Source organism: Linepithema humile, chromosome 3 (assembly GCF_040581485.1).
Source record: "Linepithema humile isolate Giens D197 chromosome 3, Lhum_UNIL_v1.0, whole genome shotgun sequence".
Lineage (NCBI taxonomy): Eukaryota > Metazoa > Arthropoda > Insecta > Hymenoptera > Formicidae > Linepithema > Linepithema humile.
The window spans coordinates 4877087-4899417 of record NC_090130.1 but is presented as its reverse complement, the minus strand read 5'-3'; the positions used below and the strand labels follow the sequence as shown (position 1 = coordinate 4899417).

Genomic DNA, 22331 nt, shown 5'->3' with positions numbered 1-22331 from the left:
CCATAAAATTTTCGTTAGTATAATGAGTTTTTGCGTAAGCCGAGAAGCATCTATACGTGGAACTGCGTCACGTCTCCAGTGAAGTACCGACTCTTCGTCGCGAAAAGAGCGCAGAGTGTCACAAGTCGTGAAAGTGCTCTAATATACGTCAACTAGATTTCTCTAATTACATATCGTAATTAAGGCAATCGCGCGCGCTACGCATACTCCGCGTTTATGCAACGCGAAGAATGCGAGTCGCGCGCATCGCGACCGATATATGTCAGAGAGCGCAAGAAGCAGGTCCATGCGAACGCGTTCACCGGCGCAGCGGATAAATTAATTAGCGTAATTAGTACATAAATCCGCGGGGAATGCCACGGTCGTCATGGTTAATTGCAACTAATGACCGGGACCATACTCACTGCTCTCCAACGACGTATGCGTGGTATCCGCTCCGCTTCGCGACGCACGCTCGCTTTGTATTTATTTGTAATTTGCGTGCTGCGTGAAACTGTCTTCTCTCCGCTGGCGCTCCGTCGGCGATCCGGTCCATTATTGCCCCATCGTCCGCGTAACGGAGTCGCAACCCTGCGGAAAAGAATTTAATGATGTTAATTTAATTTCGAGCACCTGAGAGCCGCTCATCTGCCAGCTGCTCTCGAGACCGCGCGAGAAATTTTGTACGCGCCTGCCTCCGGACACTCTCACGGATAACAGGTAAGTGACTGTAGCGATCCTCGTGGATCCTCTTTCACTCTCCTCCGCGGACGATCATCCGCGGATTTAATGCTTCACGTTCCACCTTTCCTCTCTCCCTTTCACGGTTATTAATAAATTATTATTAATTACTCATAGAGCGAAATATCACCGGCTAATTACCAATTAAGCATCGCGCGGTAATTACGACGGGATATAACGCACGTCGCTCATCCCTGCCGGCAGCGATCTGATAACCTCGCCATGCAAATGAATGCGTATTCCCTGTAATTATGCGCGATCAACGAAATTTATTGATATTCTGTTTGACTGTCGCTATCGATCAACAAGTCGGCGTCGAACCATTTCGAGACGCGAATCGATTTAGAACATCGCGCATCGATCAGTGTCGACAGTGCGTCGCAATCACTCTCTGTATCGTAGGCGGTCGCATCGGTCAAGTTGATACGCAAAAAAAACCATCTCTTCCGGAATTTCATTCCAGCGGAAAAACGCTGCTCTAGTTTGCTCGCGGCTCGTGTAAGAAGCTTTGCGGCTACCGCGAACACAACGACGACAAACGGTTGACGGCTCATCGTGACGAGGTAGGCAAGCAGGCAGGTATGCGCTGATCCTCGTGAAAAAAGCGAGCGGTCGTTTAGAGGCCGCGGAAATAAATCAGCGCGGCGCTTCTACGAGTACTTTCGCAGTTGGCGAGGCGGACAGGTAGGCCGAGCGGAAAGTACGAGCGCAACGAAACGGCATGGCGTTCACGCCAAACAAGGTTTAATTGCCGGAGCATTGACATGCGCGCGGTTTGCTCGCGACGCAACGCGGGCGCTCCTTTTGTCTTCGGCTTCGTGGAACTTCCGCGCGCGCTTCTCGGAGACTGTCTCGCCGGCTCGGCGGGATGCCGTGATTTGTTCGCCGTGTCGCAAGGTAAAATAATATGTTACATGCGTGCGAAACAGGAAGAATATTGTAACAGTAATTGCCGAAGAAGTGCGTCAAAGTAATGTAACTTCAAGAGCGATTTCACTCAAATATATAAAGTTATTGCGATATAATTGCAATATTCTATTACAGAATTGTGATATGAAAAAGAAATTTTGATAAAAGTTTAATTAATTCTTTCATCTCTACGCGCTCCAAAATTTTAAATATTACTAAAAGAATATTTTTTTCTAAATGTCATATTACTGCAATAGAGTCTGCAAGCAAGCACGTACGCGCAATTTTACGTCGGATAAATCACACGAAACGTATCCCAAAAATTACGTACTACTGATCATTTCGCGGTACACACTTACGTGAAACGCAGGCACTTATCGACTTTAAGGCGCACGTTCGTTTTACTTGCGCGCGGTTTGTTAGCGCCTGCATCGCCGCCGTCGAAGATTCAGGGATAACGCCATCCCCCGGGCCTTCGGAGGTAAAGATGCCGCGGATTACGGGATTCCTAACTCCACGCCGGTTGCCGCATAACGTTATACCTGCCTTTAACCAAGGTCGATCGTGTCTTGACAATCGCCCGGTAAGATCGTGAGATCGGCCGGCTGATGTTGGTCGGAAAGTTCGCGCGATCGCAGGCGGACGGAGTTCCACTTCTGATATACGTATTACAATGCTTGGACTATACGTCGGCAATTAAACGTTTATCGTTCGAGAATCGCGGATTACGATAATTCGCCGATACGGGAATACTCGGGATTAAGTAAGGATGATTAATGTAATAACAGTGTAATTCTAATCGCGAGATTTATGGCATGCCGATGAACGTAATCGCCTTTTGAGCAAGGTTTCGATCCTATAGAAATTCAGTAAGTAATGTTATTAATTTTCCGATTGTATCGGCAGAAATGTTGCAACCCTGATAAATTGCAAAAATGCAATGTCAATTTCTTTAGGATGCGACGAACGGCAGTGTTCTAAAAAAAATGAGAAAGTCTGCCATCTTAGTCGGAGATGATAAAGGTGAGATCGATTACGGTGATACGTATGATTTCGTCCCAGTATTCTTAGATCATTATTAATGCTAGAATCCTTTCGCTTGCCGAGAAGATAGAACGACGCGGCGGTGCGGTAGCCGTCGAATCGATAGGATCGCATCTACAACGATCCCATTTGAGTTTCTCATGATGCACCTCTCTCAGGTCTGAGCTCTCAAGGAACTTTCACGGCCCTGAGAAGCGCGAGGTCCTTGACCGCTTACCGTGAATCCCTTAATAAATTATGAATGACAATCGATGGTACGGAAACGAGGGAGGATCGCGCTTCATCTCCTCGCGCTAATCTCGCTATTTTCTGCTTTTTTCTGCGTGACAAAAAAATTAATTACCACGTATTGTAATGAGAAGCTCGGACGTTAAATTACAGTTTATAAAAGTGTTTTTTTTAAATAAAATTATTAAATTGACCATTGAAACTGACCCATGCGTATTAATGGAAATAAATTCTGCAATTATGAGCTGGAACTTGACAGACGTGCGCGTTGCTTCCAGAATGTAACACACGTTACAAATTATACGAGATTAAGACACAGTTTACAGCTGTTTAATAATGATAATCAAAATTTCTCCATGGACAATTTCTCCTTGCACGGCGATAATGATTGATTTTGGCTGGAGTAAAATGAAACGATAGAGTGCGAAGGTCAGGACTGTGTCATTCGCAATCGAGAGAGATAAGTCGACGCTCCAGAGCTCCAGCGAATTATGGATCCGGCGGCGATCCGGAGATTCTAATCGACGCGCGCGAGCGCGATTCTACTGTTCAGCGGGATCGATTTATAGTCCAGCGAGCGACGAGAAACAACGTCGCCCGGGGCGGGGTCGAATTGAAAAGCAACCGAGAGAGTTTCGGGACGTGGGAAGCGCCTCGTTTTCTTCTCTTTCTCGCGCGCGAAGAAGTACGCCGTCGCCGTCGCCGCGTCAGTGAATAGTGAGTGAGTGGTGAGTGAGTCACCTGTAGGAGTGGTGACTCGCCCCGCGATCGGCGTGATCGGCGGCTCACCGATCGTGTTCCGTTCTTATTGCACGCGCGAGCACGCCATGCCGACCCGCGGAACTATCCTCGGGTCTTGTAATCGTCAAAACGGATGACGTCTCGACGTTTTACACGACGGCCGCAGGTACGTCGTTCCTCGTGGACGCCGACGTTCACGTCGACGTCGTCGATGCCGCGCTCGGCGATCGCACGAGAAGAAAGTCGGTCGGCTAATCGCATGAAATATCGCATACCGATACATTTTGATAACGGATAGACAAGTGTAATATTAATAAACAACAATGACTTGGAAGTAGTAAAATATTTAATCATTGCAGGGAATAAATAAAAGGCGGAACTCGATTAATTCAAAATTTTTAATCTAAAATTTACTCACTTAAGCCCTACCTTTTATCTGAAATCAAAATAAAGATCTTTGCGCAGAGCTAACTAAACAATCGATTAAAAAAATATTTCTTAAACGCATAATATTGCGACAGATCGACACCTTGCCGTACTTGCAGTCGAGGAAACGACCAACCTTTTCCCGGTGTCTGCTTTTTTTCGGCGCTCCGCCGATCCCTTTCGGTACCGCACAACCTCGGCCGCCGGACGTCAAACGATCCCGCCGGGATCGCGTGACGGTAATAGCTCGCTCGTAGACCAGTTAGCTGGCCGGGGAAACGGAACGGGATGAGTCGTGTGAACCAATCCCTCGATTAAGCAAACCTTGTAGTGACATTTAGCCGCGCTATCTGTCTCTAAGCTCCAGCCGTTACGAGACGATCGAGTCCACGATGAGGCGATGCAACTGCACACCGACCATCGCACCGCGATCGATCGATCGCTTCACCGCTACTTTCTGACCGAGCAGGGATCGGCTGAATGTCACGAGGATTTTATTGATCGTGCGTCACTAATAGGAAATCACGTTTGAAGAAGACACGCCGGGATCAGCGAGTCATTAGACATTTTACGTGACGAGTTGCGTAGCGTGATGCTATTTAACTTAGGAGTCACGATATCGTATCGTGATGAAATGCTAATTATAAAACTTCTTATCGATTCTATAGTGCGTAACAACTATATTTCATTATAATTACCGCAACAAAAAAATTGCTTTCTGATCATAGTGGAAAGTCACGAATGATTGATTCTTATATGCTCGCGTGATGGAAAATTACACGTATCAAGAGTGATCCACTTATCCAAATCTACATGTTTTTATCGTTAATAATCTCGAATAAATTGGAAGGAAACCGAGATTGCGTGATACAAGACTTATCTTCCATCATTTTTGTCCATGATTTTAAATTATTTTTAATAGAATTTTTTCATATGGATATTTATAGATATTTGTTAATATTCATCGTAAAAATAAATGACTGGTGTACTTACAATAAATTTTATAAAAATTTAGCATGTGTGATGTTAAATGAATAATTTTAAGTTGCAAATATAATCCCTGTTACGTTCGACAATTACAGAGAAGCTAGTTTAGTTAATCTAAAATTGTTATAGAATAAAAAATGGATACAAATAATAGAATCGCGCATAATGTGATTAGCTTATTGCAAGAATCGGCTATCTTCCTACAAAGTACTACAACTTCAAGTTGAAGTTTCTTTCCGCAGTGTTCTCCGTTGCATACAAAGCGTCGAAAGGGCCGGCGCGCGTTGATTCCGAACGGCAGATATCAGCAGAGGCGGCGGCGGCGTGAAAAAATCGTTCTCCACGCGCAAAAATCGCGCGGATCGCCGATCGTGCGCATCGCAACATAGAACGCGGGAACGCATACTAGCGTGGGTTAATTAACGTCGTTCGGCGTTGGTTCGGCAGCGTCCACCGGCGCTTCTGTAACGTCGATCGGCGAGATCGCGAGGAGCGATAGCGGTCACACCGGCCGCGAAAGATCCTCTTCTTCCTCGCCTTCGCTGTTCCTTTTTTCTTGCCCCGTTTACCCTCCCGCTTCTTCCTCGATCGCGGCGATCGGTGGAGGCCTCCGCAACGGGCAGTGCGTCGATAAATTTCGGAATTGGCGCCTCTGTCGATCCGGGTCCACCTAATTAAGCGGTTTGCCCCGTAATTACAGCCAATTAATGTCAAACTCGGTCGATGGCGTCGATCGACCGCTATCGCGCCCAAGATTGCTCGGTATTACATCCATCCACACGCGCCTCGGCGATCATTCGCTTGTGCGTGTCTCAATTTTATTCTGATATTTTATCAGCCCGATCATTTTCTCGCCAGCGGCGAGATTGCTCGACGTATTCGAGACGCGCGTCCGGTTGCAACACTGTAATATTGACCACCTCTTCAGGATAAAAAAATAATTCAGCACGAAAAATAAACTTTAAGGTGAAAATATAATTTGCAAGTAGTTGCATTTATTTATTTTTTTAAATAATGTCTTGACGACTTTATCTCAAAATATCTTAATAAACACATCAACATGCTTTATGGATGGTCCATAAGAAAATGCTACTGTGTGCTATTATGTTTCACATACATCATACACTCGCTAAGCATCCACGTCTCGTTCGCTTAATTGCGTCAATTATCAGCAGGCTTGCGAATCACCCTATTCAACGGAAGCAAACTACCTGGAGCGATCGCGCGTAATCGGAGTGTGTTCGTCTGTCCAATAGGTAGGGATCGCGTAAGCTGTCATTTAATCATTGATCACTCGTGTATTCCGCGCGATTCGCGATCGAGGCATAATAAATTGATTATTTCCGTCTTATTTCTAAACAATAATCAAGAGCGGACCGTCGGCCCTCGAGCGACGTATCCTCATTCGGAGAGCGCGCGATTAAAAGTCCAGGCGCGCACGGCGTTTATCCGAGAGTGTTTTAATGATCGCAGCGACGATTTCGTCGGCCGGGCGTTCTCTCGCAGTGGCCTTAATATCTCGCACGGCGACGACGACGACGGCGATTGTTGCATAAGCGATGTGTATACGCGCGCAACGGCAACTCGCATCGAGGCTCGTCTCTATCTCTCTCTCTCTCTCTCTCTTTCCCTCTCCGGCGAAGAGGTTGGATGCGCTGTACGGGTCTCCCGCTCGCGAGAGGAGACGTGACCACGATGCATAGAGCGGCGACCGCGCGCGATCGTGAGCCGCGGATCCGTGCGAGGCTCTCTCGCAGAAAAATCCCATTAATTGCTTCTATGGTGATAAATTTCCCCCTGGCGTTGCACGATTCTTCTCTCGGGCTCTGCGCCCGCGCAGCCACGCTACTCGGCGCGAAGCAGAGCTCACAGGACCCCGCTATGTTAGACTATATCTCCTGCTATGTTAATTTTCAGTTTAATAAGGTGTACCAGGAAGTGATACGGCGAGCCGCGCGGACCCGAGTTATAGCGTGGCGAGCGCCGCGAAGCTCGCGTGCGCGGTGAATGCTGGGTGAAAATGTCGCGGCGCGGGAGTGACATTTCAATTAATGTTTACTGCTTTCGCGTGGGAAGCAGCATGCTGGCGCGAGTGCTTCACGACTCCCGCAGACAGGTGCGAAAATTAGGATAGACGGAAACGCGACGCGGTCTTGCGTAGGATCGCGTCAAGCGTCGGGAAGCGTGACGAGTTTTGAATGAGAAAGAGAGAGAGAGAGAGCGAGAGAAAGTGATTTCGCTCCGTTCTTCGTTATTAAGTGTCTCGTTTCTTTCCAACATAGAGTATAGTTCTCATCTTTTTTTTTCAAAGAAATTATTTTCGCTTATCTTATATAAAAAGAGCAAGCGTTAATGCTTTCTTCGTCTATGTAGATATTTATGATGATTATTATTAATATTATTTTTTTACGCAGCCGCGTTCAGAAATCGAGTGGAGCAGTCTCTTCCGCAACAAAGCGGAGTAATAAATAACCGATGTATCCGCAAAAAACGCAGCCGGAGTAATCAAAGCACTCGCTGCACCGTGTTCGCGGATGTGCTCGCTCGCGCGCATGCCTTTCCTAGCGTCTAAACGACCGGCCAATGTCATTAGTGACGTATAACCAGGGAAAACCTGTGGTTACCTCCTCGCGCGGCGAGCCGCGCGCGAGGTGGGTCCGCTCGTATTAATTTAATAATCCTGCTTATGAGTTACGAGCAGCGCCCCTATATTACTCGTCCAGTTACAACTACCAGCGGCGTGCACACTCTTACCATCTCGTAATCAGCCGCGAGCTATGCGCTCGGCGCTAAAACTCGGGGTCTTTTGAAGCGCGGTGTCTACGTGCTCCGCGCTTTAATATATTGCCGCCGGGCGGCAATGTTGCCCCTTTTAAAGGTTACGCCCTTGATAAAGACCGTCCGTTATTGTCGCGTACGTCGAGCGAAGTAACGACGGATTGAAAGATCGTAAGCTGTAAAATCGGTATCGCGCGACGCGACGCGATCGAAGCGAGATGATCTCACTTGAACTAACGATTAACACCTTTGCGTAATTTTTTTTTTTTTTTTTTCACGATCGGCGTAGCGCGCGAGCATTTATCTTCTCTTGGCGCGCGGCGTCGCGAGAAACATCGTCGATGATCGGGTCGCGCGTTGAGTAAGATTGATGCCGAGACTAATTCAAACAGTCGCTTAATTATCCCGACGTACCCAACAGTCGGCCAATCTTACGCATCACACCGACGATGCACTCGTTCTCACTCCCCCCCTTTCGGGGAAAAAGTTCTCGTAGCGAATAAGCGAGCCGGTCCAATTTCGGCAGGGAGCAATTATGAGCGCGTCGAGGGAGCGCTGCCGCATCACTTTTATACATTTTTTTTCCTGTCCTCTCTTCGCGTCTTATCGTGATTATCTTGGCCATCGGCGCACTTGCCTCGATATTTTCGATGTGTGTGACGCAACATCCACGGGCGAAATCCGGCGCGCGAGGAAAGCGGAGCTTCTTCGCCTCATTTCGCCTCTTCTTCCTCTCCCGAGGCGCTCTAGCGCTCCCCGCGCACGTCACGGTTCTCACGATCTCGATCGTGAGTTTCGTCCGAAAATGGTAAAGCGAGGCGGCCGTGGGTTGCGGTGAGAGTTCTCGCTCGTCGAAAAAATCAATTAATCTCAATCTCGCAACAACCGCGCGCGCGCGAGAGGGTAATTTCCAATTTGTCGCGGCACCGAAAAGCGGTGAGGAGCGCCAAAAGCGGAGAGAGGCCCGGTGGTGCGTATACGTCGGCGGCGCGTCAGGTGACAGACAGAGAGAGGACATCGCGCTGAATATCGGAGGATGAGCCTCCGGGGATTCGCGCAAGTGGCGAAAGTATATTTCGGTCGGATAAGGGCATCGCACGCGGCACCTCGTCGCCGCAGGTGGGACACTTCTTCGAGATGCATAGAGGGAGAGGGAGGGAGAGAGAGAGAGAGAGAGAGGCCGCTTTCTGGCATCCGACTCGATTACGATCTCGAAAACTCCTTTCGAGCAAAGTAATCACTATTAGATCCAGTCATTGTGCGCATTAAATGCGATTTAAAAAAGCATTATACATACGTGGGTAACTGTATATATTCACAGCTTTTTATTTGCGTTCATAAGTTCATCCTGTGTCTGTTTGGATGACGAGGTGCTTTTTACTCCGAACAAAAAATGGCAACAAGATGCGTATGAGTCTTTTCTTAGCGATTATCGCATTTTGACCGCAAACCGCAATATATAAAGAATCAGTGTAATTCCGTACACCTAGCGAGTTCTCACGGAGTCACATTGATAAATAAGTGCTGTTGCGGTTTTATTAACGTTAATAATTTTGCAGTTAGCGTTCAAAGTAGAAACTATAATTACGATAAGCGAGAAATGTTCGAAAATCTGTTTCAAGGTAATCCGCATGTGAGCCGATGCTGTTACACAGAAATTTCTATAATTGTAAAACAAATTTACAAAAATTTGATCTATTTGATAATTTATTTCTTCAGAGAATTCAGCATGTATAGAAAAATAGTGGCAATAGTGTTCAGTAAGTGATTTAGCAAAAGGATAAAAATTATTTTGACATTTTAAAGCATAAATAAAAAAATTGTGACACTTTTGCAATTTCAATTATTTTTTACTTTAATGTACATTTAATGTATTTACATTAAAGTCAATTTAATGTAGATTTTATTTTTAGATAAGAAATCGATCTTTTTCGAATGGACTCGCACTCTCTACAGAATGATTGATTCGATTATAATGAATGCCGCTTTTACAGGTGATTCAATCTAGCGCACATTAAAGCTTTATCTATTTACCCTTCACCTTTCCCTTAGCCTCAGGATGCCGATAAATGTTTCTCCCTTCCTACATCTTTCTCGAATGTTCATCGAACTAGATAATGAACTAATGATTACAAGTCCTTGATCCAGGATTACGATCAGACGTTCGCGCCGACCACGCGCTCCGCCGTTCTTTCGAGAGCGCCGCGACACTCGAAACGTCTCGCATCGCGATCTACTTACAGTAGTTACGGTATCGGAAAGCAATCCGCAGTCAGATAGCCCGCGATCGGCTCGCGATGGAATACCGAGATTACGTACAAAGAGAATTGCACGGTTACACATACCGCCGGCTACGTGCTCATACATGTGCACGGAGAGCGAATGGTGCATGCCGCAACGCGCGATGCCACAACCTTCATTAATGACTCATCTAATCGAACGACTCGACTCGGTCGAACGTGATCGATGTCAGATGCACGAGTTATCATTAAACGCTGAACGATTGTGCGGCGTGATCCGCCTTTGGACCGAGACGATGAAAATGAAGAAAGAGAGATTAAGGGGACGATTCGAAGCTTGTACGACTTCTACGCATTAAGAAATATGTTTATAAAATTAAAACCTGTCATCTCTCATGAATCTTGCATTATATTTTGTTTCCTTGCGTACGCGCAACAAGACCGTGCGAACATTAAGATAAAAGTTAACAGAACACACATACGGACACGTGCGCAAGTGAGCAAGGAATGTAGCGTAAAGAGCGCATCTCGGGTTCGAGAGAGGCGAGAGAAATTAAGATGTAAAATAAATTATATTTTTAAGTGTGATACTTGTGCGCACGGTGGCACCGCGTAAATTAGGCGTATCACGAGCGCGATATAAAAGGTAAGAAACGCGCGCTACTTCTCTCACGCGGATTTGCCACGAAAAATCCGTGCAAATGAAACGATTCCGCGCTCCCTTTTCCGTCAGTGCGCGAAAAGTGAAAGCGGACGGAAGAATTTTGCCGCGGGTGAATCCTTATAAGAGCCCGGGCGCGACGCCGGATTATATCACAATGATATAAAGTGCACTTCGATGCGTCCCGTTTGCAAGCGCCCGCGTGCTCAGTGGAGCAGCGGTGGTGGACGACTCGCTTCTGCCATATACGGGCCGAGAGCAGGCCGGATCGTCGCGATCGGCGGGCCGCTCCGGGGATCCGCATGCAAATTAATAAGTCCCATGACACGGCTAACGGTCCATCGACACCCTCGAGGAGTCGCCGCGGCAAATTCGCCCGTTCGCCATATCACAATCGGCCGCGGCGCGGAACGATCTTTTCCCTCGTAAGTATGCCTTTAACAATAGATTTATCCTTTGCGCTTATCACTTCAGTATGCACGATTGTCTTCGATCTGTCTCTCGGTTCGACACGGCTGCACGTGGCATATACGTTCGAGCGGGCATACAGTCGATCGGCGTGCAGAGCGCCGATCGGAGACCCGCCTCTCCTTCCGACCGCGCGCGCGGTGGCATCGATTTGAATAAATTTGAATAATGCACCACGCGCTCATAGAACAATGCTAAATCAATTGTAATTGTTAATAATCGCGATGCCCGCGTCGTCGTGATACCTGCGGCTGCCGTACGCGGCTCGTTGCCGCCGCCGCCGCCGCCGGCGCCCCTCGCCGCTCTCCGCGAAAGGCAGACCCGCGCGTTCCCTCGTCGTGATCTGGTTACATTGCTACCCGTTATGTCGGGAGTTCGGTGTACATTCTTACCCGCTCCCGTTGCTCCTCCCGCGCTTCCCCGCCGCGAAATATACACGTACACATACGTTCCCATGCCGTATTCGCTCCTCGGAGCCGCCTCGCTCTCTCTCTCTCTCTCTCTTTCTTTCCGCTTCTCTTTCTCTTTCTCTCGATACTTCTGCAGCTACTACCTGCCGTACGTAACGTATATCACCCCGTCGCTCTCTTCCTACTCTTCTCTCCCCCTCCCTCGCCCGGCAATACGGATCGGCGAGGTCCCGGCTCCTTTGCATGAAATTACATCTCTACCTTTGGACTTTACGTCCGGAGAAAATACGCCAGTTTCGATTGCCGGTAATCTTCGCCTGTCGCCTTGCTCCTCTTTCGCCACCGCTGCTTTTTTTCCTCCTCTTCTTGGTATTAATTTAGAGTCATAACAAATTCACGGTAATATCTGTATCTCGTACGCTTCGTGGTTGCACACCTTGCCGGATACATATTTTAAGTGTATGCAACGCGTCACACGACGCAACGATTCGGAAAGAGGGCGGATAAATTTATTCGAGCGACGAGCTTCTGCAAAAAGCGAAGAATATAAAATTCTGAATGTAACATTATTTATATAACGCGCCTTTTTCCAAGAAAGATTTTTCACAACCGTTGTGAATGATGAATATCTAGTCTATCGGCGTTCTCCGAACAATCTCGCATGAAGAATTGCACGGCGACCTTTGGTCGTATCCCAATAAATTCGTAGATTGTAAATAACTGTTTAGCATTTCACTAGACTTTATTGGGACGAAATCGCGCTTCTCCCCGATTACAATTCGAAGCAGAGCCTCCGTGTATCCCGAGTCTGTATAATAAAACCGCTGCGAAAGGACACGCGGAAGATCGGCGCCCTTGAGACGCTCGATCGGTCCGCTCTTTGATCCGTTCTCGCGACGTGCTGCGTGTAAAAAAAGTCTCAGCTTCCGCCTCCATCTAATAGGGACGCGTACTCGGAATCAAAGTGCAGCTTACGAAACGAACTCTGCGGTTGAAACCGGCTCTTGTCGGCAGTAATAAGAAAAATAATTACGAGATAATAAATACATACAAACTTTATTTCACGCTAACAAATCTGAACTCTAACAATAAGAATCAATTCAACAGTAATCGATTAATTTTGAAACGATTAAATAACAATTTATTAATTTTAACATGGCGTTGCTTATCGCGTCCGATTATTATAAAATTATTCCAATGTTTAAGCTTCTGCGTTGGACCGTAATTATTCTCAGCATCGCTTGCTGGTTTCGGGCAACGACCGAAAGTCATGAATACAACGCGTACGTCGAGATGTATGTCGAGCGTAAAGCCGGTGGGGCGTCCGCGCACGATCGTGACGCAACGATTTTACATGCGCGCATACGACATCATTGTAAATATCAGTGGCTATACGGCCTCGTAAACAAGCCCTCGGTATCCCAGATTGGCCGAGAGTCGTCTCAATCTAGAATGCAACAACGGCCGGCGCCCGTTCTGCACGCGAACCGCCATCGCTCCCTCCGCGCGATTGTCTTCCCTGCACGGTCTCTGTACTTCGAAAACTAAATACGGATCAAGACTTCTTTCTTCGCGACCTTGTAAGCGCACGCACCGCTGATTCCAGTGTGGATTCAATTAAATACATTATTGTTTATTTTAACAAAACATCAAATTTCGAACTTTAAATGTTACCTCATTTCATTTTCTTCACTATGTAAATCACTTTTAATGAGTTTCATCATTATTCATGAGAATCAGATTGATTTAATTGTAGATAATTCTTAATTGGTGATTAAACGTCGTATAAATTTGATGGAAAAATTTCGAGTTAATCTACATAACCACATGCCGTTTAATGTGATATCGTTTTTGGCGATGTAAAATTTAAAAAAATTTGAATATACATTTTAATGAGAGTAGAGACTCCACGTGCAGGCTACGACTCTTTCCTGGCTGCGACCTCATAAACAACACCATACGTGGTCGTAGAGAGCTGCCGTAATTTTCTTCGGAGAGGAAGCTTTCAATGAGAAGGAACACTTTGGTTGTCTCTAATTTCTCCTCGCTCCGGTTGCTTCCCCGCATCTTGCCGGCCGCGAAGTACCGGAAATTCCGAAGATGGTCTCGTCGATGGTGTAATAACGGTGGTACAAATTGTTGCTGTTAATTATTACATCGCGGCGGAGATCATTGCGTTTTAATGAGCCGCAGCACTCCTGCCGCAGTGACGTGCCGCGGTCGCGTGTAATTCGTCGGTGCTAATGAAGCAATTAAATAGCTTGTTATAATTATTATCGTTCTATGTATTATGTTGTCAGCTACGGCACGTGTCTTATTAAAAGAGAGACTGCATAATCTCGTTCAAAATTTTGAATAAAAAAATTAATTTGTTGATTTTGTCTTGATTGAATTTATTAATTTGCTTACTATTTTTCAGAAATAATGAAATAGATATACAAAGTGAAGCTAATATAATAAAAATTAATGATATATAAAAAAATAGTTGCATGTATAAAGTAGATAGAAAAATTTGTCGAATAATGAAAAAGATTTATATCATATCCAGTTTTTTCTCTAATTTTTTATGCATATTAATTGAGCATTTAAAAATATTTTCAGATATTCTGCACGAGAAATAATTTGTCCACGTTGGGAATGAATTATGTAATTATACGAAGACACCAACATTTATATGTATCCAAGGTATAAATATATATACTATATATATTTAACGAAAGAATTCGACGTGATTACTAAATGTTACATTGTAGCCGCGCCTGTAAATTAACATTTGGGCTGATACATAACTTTTTGCAATCAAGATCAATGACCGTCGATCATTGCGGTCGATTTTTTTTTGCATTATAACGTAACCGGTATTCCGCATATTTCGACCAAATAATCGCAAAAGAAGGAAAAGATCGACAAAAAAAAAGAAATAATGTAGCGCCGATCCAGGATTGCACAATACGGCTTAATTCAAGGCCGCGATTGACTATAAATTTTATTGGATAAATAATAGTCTCCGAGCCAGCGATGCGATGGAAGCGCCGAGCTGAAGAGCAAGAAATTTAATGGAGACGCGACATTTCTATTCATCGCTGATTTATCGGTAGCTATACGTTGGAATTTCAGATTCGGTCGCGCGAATCTTTTCAGTGTGCGGCTCTTCTTCTTTGCATAGAAAAACATTTCACCTTTAATGCCTGGCATTCATCAGAAAGAGTACGTAAAAACACAGCGCGCATTTCTACAATTTCTACAAACATGCTCTCACTTGCATGTGCCAACCGTAAGATCTGTGAGATTCTCACAAAATTCTGTTTCAGTATTTATGCAACAATTCTTGTGCTTTAATACATGTTGAATTAATTATAACAATTAAAACTGATTGTTTCAACATTATCGCACATTACGCTTTGCTGATTCAATCGTAGATCCTATCGTTTGATAATATCTACGGATAAATATTTACTTATCTTAACGGGACGAGGCGGATCAAAATAAAAGATTTATCTTCCCATCTGTGCCTCGACCGAACGGATTGCCGGGTATACGTCCGCACGGATACCTCGCATACACGCGGCACACACAGAGTGCAGAGAGAACGAACGGGTGGAAAGAAGAAAGCAGATACAGCAGTATCGGATTATGCACGGCTTTGCGTGTGGAGCGCGCACGACGCGGTCTTAACTCCGACTAATTAAAAAATATGTATTCAATGTTGCGCGAGAGCTTGTAGAGGTCTGATTTGCGGACGGAGCGACAGTTATATTTTTTCTCCGCGAATTTTTTTCTCGTCGGCTGACAAACGAAGGAACTTTCTACTCGTGGGCGAGCGAAATCAGGTCTCTCTTATTTTCAGTAGGCAGCGCGCACACAAAGAAAAAAAAAAATATTCCGAAAGACGAAATCGACGTGAATCGACGAAAAACACGATGTCGGATTTTCTCTCGAAGTTCGAAGTGCGTGAAAGCGATCTACCGCGAGCCGAATGCCGATCGACCGGCTTCGATCGCGGCTGAGAATCGAACGCTCAATAAATTCCTACTATCTTTACGAGCTCGTGAATCGGTGGATATCGCTCGCCCATCTTTGCTCGTTTCCAGATCGTAGAATCAGATAATGTTACTTCGTCTCGGTTACGAGAACTATTCGACCGTCTTAATCTCGCAATAATAAAAAAACCATAAGAAGTTATAAAATTGCAGATAAAATTATGTCGACGACACATAATGTTCTACGTTATATTTTATTAATATATTGACTTAATAATTGAATTATCAAGCAATTTTTAATTTACGACATCAAAATAGTAATGTTTATCAAAATTGTAACAGCTAAAAAATGTTTGTTACACATTTGCATGCACTTTAATTGAAATAACTAACTTTTGCCATTCGATGCGGATCGATTGGAAAAAGAATGGCATCATATCTCTAAACGTCGCTTATTCGTGCGACGCATGCCCGTTAATATTTCGCGACGTGTCTCGTATAATTTACGCGATGATGACTGTGCAAAAGAGGATCGAAGATGGCTTCGGTCGGATAATGCTTTCACCGTGCCAATTTCCGCAAGACATCAATGATACCGCGGATCGCACATTTCGTATTTTATGGATGGGCGCGCGTGCTGCTGGCGCGGACTTCGATACGAGGGTAGGAATAGGAATACGAATGACTGCCGGTTATTCGATCGAGTAAGGATCTAATGTATCTAAGCTACGTCCATGGCGGACTGTGAGAACTCTGGCGCTAGAGCGGCTAATGTACGCGCGATACGCAGATAAGCTCGAATGACTTCATTCGAGCGTGACAGCCGGTGCGATCAATTACGCGAGATTGAAAGTCAAAAAACGTGATCGGTCGTGGGATCTCACGCGCCTCGAATCTTTCACGATCATTAGAATCAGTGCACTTATTTGCGGATTTTTCTTTTATTCTTAAATCCGAGGTGTGCTCTTTCTATAAATACTGCTTTAAAATTTATATATTTGGTTTTCAAATAATTTTAATAATTTAATCTTCATATATACTGAGATATTTTTAAGATGTTTAATGAATTATTCAACATTTTATTATGATCATGGCAGAGCCATCGCATTGCATTTGTTAAGAAAACAAGAATAACTTTCACCACTCCTAAAAAATTTCTAACAAGTCAAAGTTAAGAAGATAGAACGTACAACCAATCATTTTTAATATAAGCATAATACAATGGTTAAAAAACGCACAACGGTAACGCCTGGTATGTTTTCTCTGATCTTTCGCGGCTATACGACGGATGCCGCGAGCATCCGAGTGTCCTTTGATTAATGTAACGCGGTAGGCCGTGCCACGTTCATTATTTAGCCGTCTGTGTGCGGCGCGTGGGACGCTCACGAGGAACGGTATCGTAATCAATTTTAATGATCGGTTTAAATAACTCAAACTCTTAAATAATCCGATTGTCGGTCGGCGATCCCGGATTGCTTCGTGTTTCTAGAGTCCGTATAAACATTGATTGCTAAATCTCAGATATTTAAAAAAATGCTAACAAATTTTATTGAGAAATTTTAAGACAGAAAGAAAGAATAAAATGTAGCTCATTATTTAAATAAATGTTTTAGAGAAGATGTAAATTCTGGTCACAACATATAGATTTATATATTTATTATACGCTTGTTATACGATATTATTATACATATACACATATATGCTATTGCCGTCTTTCGATTTTAGTATTTATATTTTCATTTCTATTTTTATCAGCTCTTCGCTTTACATTCCCGTTCTTAATTCGACGTCGCGTGACTATGCTGAGAATGAAAGGACGGAAAAATCGTTCCGCGGTGATTAATGCTACAATTTCGCGAGCCGCTTTGCGCAATTCGATTAAGAGCGGTTAATTACCAGCCCCTTCCATAATTTGTTTTTACATCCATTAACGTTGCACGTGCTTTCACGCGTGTCTTCGCCCGGTATCGCGTATATTTCATCACCTGTATCAGCGCGATCGCACACGTCGCGCAAATCTTCTCGTCGTCTCAAAAAATATCGACGCACGACGTAATAATATCAAGAGACACGGTTGTTTTTCAACGCGATAGAGAGTAGAACAATTTCGGATCTGACATAAAACGTTTATAAAATTTGATTTATTGTGGTGTAAAAAAATGTTAACTCTGATCTCTCTTTTCCCTTTCGTAATCTTATTGACCTGAAAGGTCGACCTGAAAAAAGAACGGGGCATGAACTACATGTTCATATATGACGCGTTGTGTCTTCTGCCAGGCAGCTGCGTCCAAAAAGGACATTATTACTCCGTATAATTAGCTGATTCTCGTTTGCGTAATTAATGGCTGAATCGCCGGTTTACGACGATGACTTTTTCATTAAATTGGTTTGATCCGCTTATACGTGGAGCACGGTGCAGCCTCTTATAGACTTTACATGTAATGAAAATTACATTTATGGTAAAGTAAATTTTTAAATTCTATCATGTTTAATTAAAAAAATACTTTAAAGAATTTCAATAAATTGATATCTTGTTAATTGAGAAATATAATTTCTTTTAATTTTAACATTTTCTTATTTATCTCCGGCAAAAAAAAAAAAAGATTAATAACGTGTGATATAATATTTGTGTGCCTAATTGGGAAATTATGTTAAAAGTTAGGAGACTGAAATGTAATATCGAAATACTACTAGCTCTCACGAAGCTTTACATCATTTAGGTTCTAACCATTACATCTCAGCACGAGGAAGGTGATTTTAATAGAGCCTGAAGGCATCTCGCTGGCATGCCGTGCCTGACAGTATACAACTTTTTCGAGAACGCAAGGTAATAAAAAGATGCACGGCAATGAAGTCGGACCTCTTTCGGAAGAGCGTCGCCCAAATATATCACACGACGTTAAAGTATTTTAAAATATATTTGGTATGAGTGACAAGTTAATATGTTTGAAAGAAATAAAAATTGTATATTCAATGTGTAAAAATAATTACTGAGCTCTTACTAAAACTCATAAGATATGTAATTTTTAATAACATGTTTTTCTAAATTATAAATGATCATATTTAATAATATTATTACAATATTGAGTCAGACCGTGTAAATTGGGAATTGTGAGCGTGTCGATGCCTCGGACGATCGAAAGGCCGGACGTATCAGTCCGCGAAATCCTCAGGCGCGGCTTGCGCCGCGCCGGTAGCGCGAGGCGATCGATCCTCGAAAGGAGGATCGTCGTATACGGTGGAGGCTCTCGGGTCACGAGCATCACGAGTCGTCGGCGGTAGCGAGCGTGGTAGTCGATCGGCCAGGCTGAATCATGCCTCCTCCGCGGTATATACGGGAGTCAATTGGACGGTTACGCCGTCCTCGGACGAAGGGAGCAGCTATGAGCGGAGGCGCCTTCATCTTTACGACGAGGTGTCCTCGTAACTCGCATCGTTCCTACTCGCTCTTGCCAAGCCCGCTTTCGAGGGGCTCTCTTTCGTTCTCTCTTTCTCTCTCCCGCTCTCCCACGATACGTACACGGATCGTCACTCTCCCACTCTCTCTCTCTCTCTCTCTCTCTCTCTCTCTCTCTCTCTCTCTCTCTCTCTCTCTCTCTCTCTCTCTCTCTCTCTCTCTCTCCTCCTTCGCTTCGTGCGCGAAGTGGATCGAGCGATTTATGTCGACCCCCGTTGGGACGCGCCTGGCGAAAAAGGACGCACGCTGTATTTACGACCGGCAAGGAAAAATTGCGAGATGGCAACTGTAAGTGATATAATGAAGAAGGTGGATGTAGCGCAAGAACGGCGTTGGTGTGTGTCATTGCTCGCTCTAACCGGGAAGTTACCTCAGCATTGATCTTTCACAACCATGACTAGATTATTGTTATGTCCTCGTAATTTGCGTGTGTATGTGACACAAATGTAATCCTTGTCTTCGTAATGTGAAGATAAGAGTCCCCGATAGAAACGCAAATCCTTTGCTCTCGCATATACGCGTATGAAAAATTTATATTTATAGACGTACAAAAATTTGCGACAAATTTAAATCACGTTAAATAGCATTGCGTGATATATAATTGTTTAGCCAATCAGATATCAATAATAAAGATAGAAATATTCTTCCTCTAATCATGAAACTTCTCAAGTATTTCATCACTGTAAATCATCTGAATTACGAATTTTTGACATCAGACAATGTCTTCTTCGCGGCATAGTTGAACGCTTAGAAAAAAACTTGCGGTTGGAAGGTCACGCGGCCTATCGCAGCTCATCTACGCCGGCTAAGGTCGCCGCGTGCCGTGCGAAAGCTGGCGCTGATCGCTCCAATTACAGCAAGACCGATCGTTCACGAAGAACGTTGGAAGCTCCGCGGGGTACCCGCAGGCGCCTGTGGTACACGCGGCTCCTCGGCTTGCAACAAGCGCTACGCCGGTCGTCCTTACACGCCACTCGTGAGCGTTACGTCGATCGGGTTCACGTCGCTGATACTCGTCTATCGTTGCCGTGTAGCGCTGCCGCGGCGAGGGTGAGGTTGCGCTCACGCGAAATAGCTTTCGCACGGTGACCGGAGCAAGGATCGCCGATCGCATGTAGGATCTGCCCGCGCGAAATATACGTGCCGGCATTCGCCGGCGTTCGAAGATATAATTTCAGCCGTTTAATCGGCCGGAGCGGTACGTCGCGATCGGCCGCGTGTTGCTGGCGGGGTCTGATAATGGCGTAATTTTGATGAGAATCACTTCTTCGCTGTAGTCCGGCGTATCGCGTTTTAGCGCGCGTCAAGGCACCTCGCGGCTTCGTGATCTATGGTGGATCACGTTCAATTGCCGTCAGCGAACAATATTATAGATATAGTTAATAGTCCCGTGTTTAAATAAAATTTATGACTTTCGTGATAAATGTTGTTGAAAAATTTTGCTAAACTGTATGTTTTATTAAGGAAGATAATTTATAAAGATTTCTTATAAAAACAAAAAAATGAGATTTTAAAATAAGCAATAGGCCTATCAAGCTAACGGATAGTTCGCCTTGGACATTTACAAGAACGATATTTACGGCTCTAGGACCGAAGAAGACGTCGGCTTGTTTAGTTGGAAAAATGGAGGTCCAATCTCGTTGAGTCAGATCAGTGAGCACCGGATGCATCTGTCGTCGTCGTCGCTGGATACCGTCGCAAACGAAAGCGCGAGGAGAGAAACGGAAGGGCCGAACGGAGGGGCCAGCGAGAAGAGCAATTTGGTCTGGGCCTCGGCGAGGGTGGCGGGCCCCGGCGCTGACATCTCATTTGACTCTCGCGGGTAGGCTATTTTATTTAATCCGTGATTTATGCGGATGCGAACGAGGCGACCGCAAAGCATTCCCTCCGTGAACGCGGCGCGGTTCTCCGGCGCTGCGGGTACACAAGTGTGTACGAGAGCGCAGAGGGAGATGCCCCGAAGATAAGTCCTCCGGGCCGAGGCGCGAGGGGAGGGACCGACCGAGATGCATAACTTAACCCTCCCGCGCGCGGTCGTCGCCAGTACGCAGGGAGAATTTAATCTCCACTTCGGCGTTGCGCGCCCCGCGCCTCTCTCTCTCTCTCTCTCTCTCTCTCTCCCACGAACGGATAAAATAAATAAATAGGAAACGCCTTCGAAATATATCCCCGTCTAGTTGAAATATATGTAGAGCGGTCGCCGAAAAATTCTCCGGGTGACCGGTACGGTTCCTTCCTCGCGCTTTTGTTGCTGCCCCCCACCGCCGCGACTCGCTTCTTATTTCTTACGGAGATCAAGGATTCCTGGCCGGCGCGACTCGGACACCCCGGGGACCTTTCTGCGTGATTGTATGTGCTACGTAAGGCGCACGCGACATGGCATCCCGTGGGAAGGAATAAGCATCTCCGTTTTCAGGGCGTATATTCTCCGCGTACTATATATTTATGCATTTAGAGGAAGATATTTAAATGGCGATTACTTTTCATGTATTATACATACATTATCCTAACTCTATAAATTTCGATAATGATATTCCGCATAATAAATAATAATGATGTCAGACATAATTATTGAATAGATACATATATTAACTGAGGTAAGAGCTGCGATAAAAAAGACAAACCTAAATTTAAATATTACTTTTTCAAATGCATATGAAAGAGAATTCATAATTTAATGTATTTCAAAACAATTAACACAAACTACTAGCATTATTTGTTCATTAAATTATTATTTCAATTATTGACGGAATAAGCATTTATAAAAATACAAAGATTATTATGAATAAGACATGATCTCGTGTTACAGCGCAATAATCGCAATTTCGTTCACCGGATATCAACCTAAGCAAGTATCAACGATTCGTCGGTCCTAGTGCCGTCATTGTCGTTGGTCGCGTCACCGCTATCATCGTCATCGTCGTGTACCTGCCGCACAGGTAATAGGCGCAAGAACAACGTGCGAACAGGTCGCGCCGGCGTCTCGAAGATTACAAATGTGGCGTTGACCTCGGTCGTTTCAGGGTCACGTGAGCGCTCCAAATTATATGGAGCGAGTCGACGGATGGCCAGAGCACGCTATGGACGTGATGGCCCGATCGTGGCTAAGTCATCACCCGCTTACCAATCGCCGTATACGTATACGAACGACCGGCGCGTCGCTCTACTCCTACGCCACGTATCTGTGCAAGGATCGCGCCATTCCGGTATATCGCAATCCCCGTCGATGATAACCAGAAGAGATACGATGACGATTACGACAACGTCCGCAATGAAGGGTTT

General features: G+C 45.0%; 1 long non-coding RNA gene across 2 annotated transcripts in view; it reads right to left on the bottom strand.

Annotated features, from left to right (window-relative positions):
* The window catches only part of LOC105676432 (uncharacterized), a 202142-nt gene that overhangs the window by 61352 nt on the left and 118459 nt on the right, over positions 1-22331 (bottom strand). For both annotated transcript variants that reach the window (XR_010889123.1, XR_001101388.2), the window contains one exon: positions 405-570. This is a non-coding gene — a long non-coding RNA (uncharacterized lncRNA). The remainder of the gene's footprint in view (positions 1-404; positions 571-22331) is intronic.